Source organism: Prionailurus bengalensis, chromosome E1, assembly GCF_016509475.1.
Source record: "Prionailurus bengalensis isolate Pbe53 chromosome E1, Fcat_Pben_1.1_paternal_pri, whole genome shotgun sequence".
Lineage (NCBI taxonomy): Eukaryota > Metazoa > Chordata > Mammalia > Carnivora > Felidae > Prionailurus > Prionailurus bengalensis.
This window is the reverse complement of record NC_057347.1, coordinates 55,168,665-55,174,664: the sequence shown is the minus strand read 5'-3', so window position 1 is coordinate 55,174,664 and position 6,000 is coordinate 55,168,665. Positions and strand designations below refer to the sequence as shown.

Here is a 6,000-nt window from a genome sequence, read left to right as displayed (position 1 = left end):
TTATCCACCCTGTAGAAATGCTATGACTTTAGCATACTCCAGGTAGTAAATAGATAGTCCTCTTATTATCTTCACTACATATCAGACATGTCCAGCTCAAAAGCCTTCAGAGGTTGGTAATCGCTTGCCAATGAACCCTAAGCCATACGTCTTGGCCTTGCCTCTTATTACTTCCCCCCACCCCAAATACTAAACTCTGGGCAATCTGAAATATTGGCTAATTCTGTCACTCTTTCCTCCCTGCTTTCAGGTTGCAGTTCAAACACCAAGCCCCCCCCCTGATCACCTGAGCACCAAGTAACTGGCTCCCTCCTCTGAAGTCTTATATACGGTTCAATGGGAATTAAGTAAGGCCAGCTGTGTTGCCTTGCAGACTAGGCAACTCTCCTCTGGATTACAAACTGCTGAAAGCAGAGGCTTTGGAGGGTTCATCTATTCCCTCCCATAGTGCCTTGCATGGAGTTGATGCTCAATAATCACTTGGTGAAAGAAAAATTCATTTTCCTTATGTCGATGGCTTGTCTTCTCTATAGAATCAGATGTTTTGTCATTCTCCTCTCAGCACTATTTTGTTGGCTTCCAGGGAGAACATTACCATTTGATACGTTCTGTTCTCTTTAGTTGGAAAGAGCTTTTGGAACTGAAAAATATGAATTACTTCTTCAAGCCTCATCTGTCGCTACCCTACTTATCCCCCTGGTATAGGAATTACTTAGCATTGAACAGAACACGACTCTGTCACGCCTCCGTTCCTTGTACATGCGTGCTGTTCCCTTCGCCAGGAATGCATCTATCTCCACCTCTCTGTCTGGTGAACTCCTACTGGTCTTCAGCTCAGACATCATCACCATTCACCTTTTCAGGGAAGGCTATTCTGAGATGAGAGTAGCGGTCCTTCCTCGCATCTTTTTGGCTTACTCAGCATTCCCCCAAATAATTCTAACATTACGTAGGGCATTTTTTGTTTACTTTTAATCCCTTCTAGACCTTGAATTGCTTGAGGGCTAGGATTTCTGTTCATCGTTGTACCTTCTATACCTAGCACCTATAGTCATACCTACGCTTAGCATATTTCAAGCACTTGATTAGATCAAGGAGCAAAGAATATATTCGCCTAACACTGCAGTTTGGACCGGATTCTCAAATATTTCAAAACCTGGTCCTCTATTTGGAGTGCTTCACGCTGGAGGGAGATTTCCGCACCCCATCACCACTCCCCGCCAACTGCCTCGGTTTGGTGGCAAGAAAAGGGAAGTGATTAGGGTGTGGTGAAGAGTCACCCCTTCAGGGCTGGGCTGTAATTTACCCGCCTCGGAACCGAAAGGGTTACAGCGACCCGGAGGCGGAGCCACGGCGGTGCCACCTGCTGCGGGGCGGTCTGGCGCAGGCGCCTAGGCTGCTAGATGGTGGCTACCTGCGCGACCCGGGCGGAGGAGGAGCGCTTGCGCTCTGCGCTTTTCCGCCGGGGGAAGTCTCGCGGGGGCGGGGCGGGGCGGGGCCGCGCGGAGAAGTTCTCGCGGGACCCCGACGAGGAGCGGAAGCCAGGCGGCTGTGCTGCTTCGGCGAGCGGGCGGCGGCGGCGACGGCGGTGTCGACGAAGATTGAAGCGGTGACGGCGACGGGCACAGGCGCTGCCCTAGGGGAGCAGCAGCGGGGTCGGTGGCCGCTCGCACCGCTGCGGAGAGGACGGCCGGGCGTGGAGCGGAGCAGCTGCGCCACGGTGAGTGCGGCCGGCGGCGGCGGCGGCGCTGCTCCGGTGCCTCTTTTCCCCCCGCTCCGCAGCGGTAGTTGGCCCGCGGGGACCGGGCCGGAGCCTCCCGAGGGCTGCCGGGGCTCGGGTTCAGAGTGGCGAGGCCTGTGGCGGGGGACGGAGTCCCCGGGGCTCCGGGCACCGCGTTTCCCCTTTTGGAGCGCTTCCTTCCTGGGGCACCGTCCTCCCCCGGCCCTTCGCTCGGCTCACAGCCCCGGACCCTGGGGCGGGGGGCCGGGGGCTCCTAATTAAGTTCTACGCTTTCTTCGAGAGGGTTTGCGCAGAAGGGGCCCGGGAGAAGCCCGGGAGCCCTGGGTACTCATTCTGTGAGTCAGTCTGACTTGGCCCGGGAGGCGGGGGATTCGCAGCGGCTGCATATGTGGTGATTGATGCTCCTTCGACCTGCACGGCCACCACGTCACCATCTCCTGGTGTCTTTAGGCCAAATTTGGGGAGGGACCCCACCAACCCTATGAATACCATGAGTGAGAACCTTTTGCTCCTGAAGCCGGTTGAGATGCCTTTACGTCTGTCGCTTTTTTTTTTTTTTTTTTTTTTAATTTTTGAAACTATCCTCTGAAAAATTCTTGTAAAGAACAACAGGCAGCAGTTGGTTGAAATGTTCCGAGGAATGATTTTAATGCGAGAGGCTAGAAAAGCAGTGGTACTTTTCATTTGCTCTTTTAAACACAAGCCGTAGGAGTTATAGCTTGTTTGGGGAGTTATTATGAAAGTCCGATTTGCAGAGGAGCCGAAGGGCACTCGGGGTCTATCTTTTGGCTCTGTTGCCTCGGAAACGAGTCTAAAAGACACATGAAAGAAGTTAGCATAGTCTCTTTGGCTTTCCTGTCTCACTTTTTCGCTTTGCACTTCTCCAGTAGTTGCCTTTCCTTTCTCCATTTCACTGAGTTCACTAAATGCTTACTCGTGTAATGCAAGTCATTTGCTTCCTCCCTGCCCCCGTTTTTTGTTTGTTTTTTTTTTCTTTCTAATCTACTTCCCCTTCCTCCTTTTTGTCCCCCTCTTGGGCATAATTTTTCGAGGTTTCTGACCTTTGGTGCAATTCGTGTTCTCCCTCATTTAAAGAGTCCGTTTTCTCTCTGGGGAAGATACCCTCTTTCCTCCTTTATGGGTTCCTTCAGTCAGCCAGAAGAGTTGCCAGAGAACCTTGCCTAGACTTTTAAGTTCTCCCCCTGGGAACGGGGAGGCTCAAAGGATTGAATTCATCCGTAAGTAATCAATACCACCAGTAGGTCACAAGTGTAGCTGGCTTGTGTTATTTGTGTTTTAGTTGTTTTCATTTTAACGTTGTACCGTGTGACTGCTTTCTTTTTTCTTTCTAGGTTTCTCATGTTAGTAAGGAAGATTGGGTCAATTTGGGGCTTGTATGACTTTTTTTTTTTTTTTTTTTTTTTAACATTTATTTACTTTTGTGAGACAGAGAGCAGGGATGGGGCAGAGAGAGAGGGAGACACAGAATCGGAAGAAGGCTCCAGACTCTGAGCTGTCAGCACAGAAGCCCTACTTGGGGGCTCGAACTCGCGAACCACGAGATCATGACCTGAGCTGAAGTCGGAGGCTTAACCGACTGAGCCACCCAGGGGCCCACTCATCATCTGACTTCTTTTTGGCTTTTAGTGGGAAGTGGTTAATGTTGAAAAACAAAAACCAGTCATAGACCTATATATTACAATAGAACTAAGATAACGTGAAATATTTAAGGGAATGGAATTTATTTAGACCGCCGATGAATTAAAACCTGGCCATTGTGATAATATGAATTCTTTGCCAGGGTTCTTTTAATTACTCATCTTTGTTGTTGTTGAGGGGTTGTTTTTGTTTGTTTGTTTGTTTGTTTGTTTTTGACAGAGAGGAATAACTAGTGTTCCATTGCTCCTTCCCTTGCTCAAAATTTTCTGAATTCCCAAGGTAAAAAGCAAAGTTAATGCTTATAATCGGCTTTTTCTGATACCAAGAGCAAGCATTTAAATGCTTGAGGGAGTTCACTTCGTTAGCAAGTGTATTCAGATCTGAGGGATTGCTAGGTTTTAAATACCACTAGTTGATGGTACTTAGCAATTTTTCTGAGAAAAATCTGTTATGTTGCCTGTTGGGCTGCAGCAGTTCTGATTGTTACCTAGAACAGAAGAGTAATAGATTTTGGAGAAATTAAGTAATACGGAGTAGAGACTCACCGCGCTCTGCTGAGAGAAATTAATTAGTTACTTGCTTAATTGAGAAGAACTTTCCAGCACTACTGAATGGCTGTTGGGAGTCCTTGGTTTTATTTGTCAAAGTTGGCTTTTTCCTAGTTGAGCCGAGTGAACACGCATTATTTTCATTTTATGCAAAGACCTTGTAGTGCATTGTGTGGAATGCAAAGTTTAAAACCTGGTTAAGGCGCGCTTCTAGTACAACAGTGATGCTTCGAATTTAGTGTGCATGAGAATTACCGTGAGTCTTACTTTAAATCAGGCTCTGGGCCTAAGGCCCTTACCTTTTGCAGAACTCCAGAAGGCACCCCACAGTGAATCAGTCTCTGAATAGGGAGGTTTTGATGCTACTGGTCCAAGGGCCAAGACTGTTGCTGCAGAATGCAGCTGTGAAATAATGAGACGGAGTGGAATGCGGCTTTCAATTAGTCCATTTAAAATCACACCTCCTGTATATACAGAGTAAATATTTAAAAGCCAAACAGAGTAACTGATGATAGATGCGATTAGTCTTTATATGCGTAAGTATGTGAGCATTGTTAGGACTGTGATGTGGAGCAATTTAATTTTAAACTTTGTACTTAATAGGGCTGTTAATTTACCTCCGAGAATGCTCTGCTAAGTTTGTACGCAGATGGAAGATGTAAGAATATAGTGGCCTGGTATTTGAAAAGGTACTGGTGATACTAGCCAGTTAACGCTTCTTAGCACTTTGCGCCAGAGACTCTATGAAGGCCTTTACACATGGTATCTCTCTCTTTTTAAGATTTTTAAAAATTTCTTTTATTTTTTTTAATATATATATTTTTAATTTTTTAATCTTTATTTATCTTTGAGAGAGCGACAGAGTGTGAGTAGGGGAGTAGCACAGAGAGACGGAGACACAGAATCCAAAGCAGGCTCCAGGCCCTGAGCTGTCAGCACAGAGCCCAACGTGGGGCTCAAACCCAGGAACTGTGAGATCATGACCTGAGCTGAAGTCGGGCACTCAACCGACTGAGCCACCCTGGCGCCCCCCCTTTTTTTTTTTAAGACTTTTAATTTTTTTTTTTTTTTAAGTATTTTTTACACCCAATGTGGGGCTCAAACTCACAACCCTGAGATAAAGAGGAGCATTCTCTAAGCTCTACTGACAGAACCAGCCAGGTGCCCCATGGGCTATTTGTTTTAATCATCAAAATGCCCTTAAAAGGTAGATGCTGTTAGCCCCATTTTCCAGCTTAGGGAAACTAGGAATTAGAGACTATAAGTTATTTCTCTAGTGTTCCCCATCTAGTCAAGTGGTAAAGCGACAGTTGAATCCAGGTTTGACTCCAGAACACCAGTAAGATTTTGGTGTTTGTTTTTTCCTTCTTTCTTTTTTTTAATGTTTATTTTATTTGGTTGGGGGGGGGAGAGCACGCCTGGACGTGCAAACGGGGGAGGGGCAGAAAGAGAGGGGGACAGAGGATCCGAAGTGGGCTCTGTGCAGACAGCAGAGAGCTCGATGCAGGGCTTGAACTCAGGAATCCAGGCGTCTCGGTGTTCGGTTTTTTCTAACTATAAAAGTAGTGATGAAAATATAACTGACGTATATGGTGCAGAAAATGAAAATATTTTGTGACCTTGCTCCCGGAGATAACCATTGTTAACCCTTTGATTTTTTTTTTTTTCTTTAGCACATGCTGATAAATAATGTTTTGCTTTACAGAAATGGGGTAAACAAATCTTTCTTCATTTTTGTTTTTAACTTGATAATATCTTTTAGTATTTATATAGAAATATATTTCATAGACATTCTCATGGATATTGATCAGGTATATATGTATTTTGCACGTGGTGTTTGTCAGTGTTTCAGCAAGATAAATGTAGGAAATGGAATTGCTTGTTCAAGGGTGTGTATTTTTAAATTGTCAGTAGATACTATAAAATTACTTTCCAAAAAGATTGAACTGATTAATTCCCTGCTCCTGTGCTCTGGGATGGTTTTATTATTACAATCCAATACCAAGCACATTGTCAGGCATATAGTAGCAGCTCAAATTGTTAAGTGGATGA

The 6,000-nt window shown here is 45.8% G+C and overlaps 1 protein-coding gene across 1 annotated transcript in view; it reads left to right on the top strand.

Annotated features, from left to right (window-relative positions):
* The first annotated feature begins 1,507 nt into the window (after positions 1 to 1,507).
* The window catches only part of GRB2 (growth factor receptor bound protein 2), a 72,149-nt gene continuing 67,656 nt past the window's right edge, over positions 1,508 to 6,000 (top strand). Inside the window, exon 1 of the mRNA XM_043585260.1 lies at positions 1,508 to 1,720. The gene's annotated coding sequence lies outside the window, so the exon portion shown is untranslated. The remainder of the gene's footprint in view (positions 1,721 to 6,000) is intronic.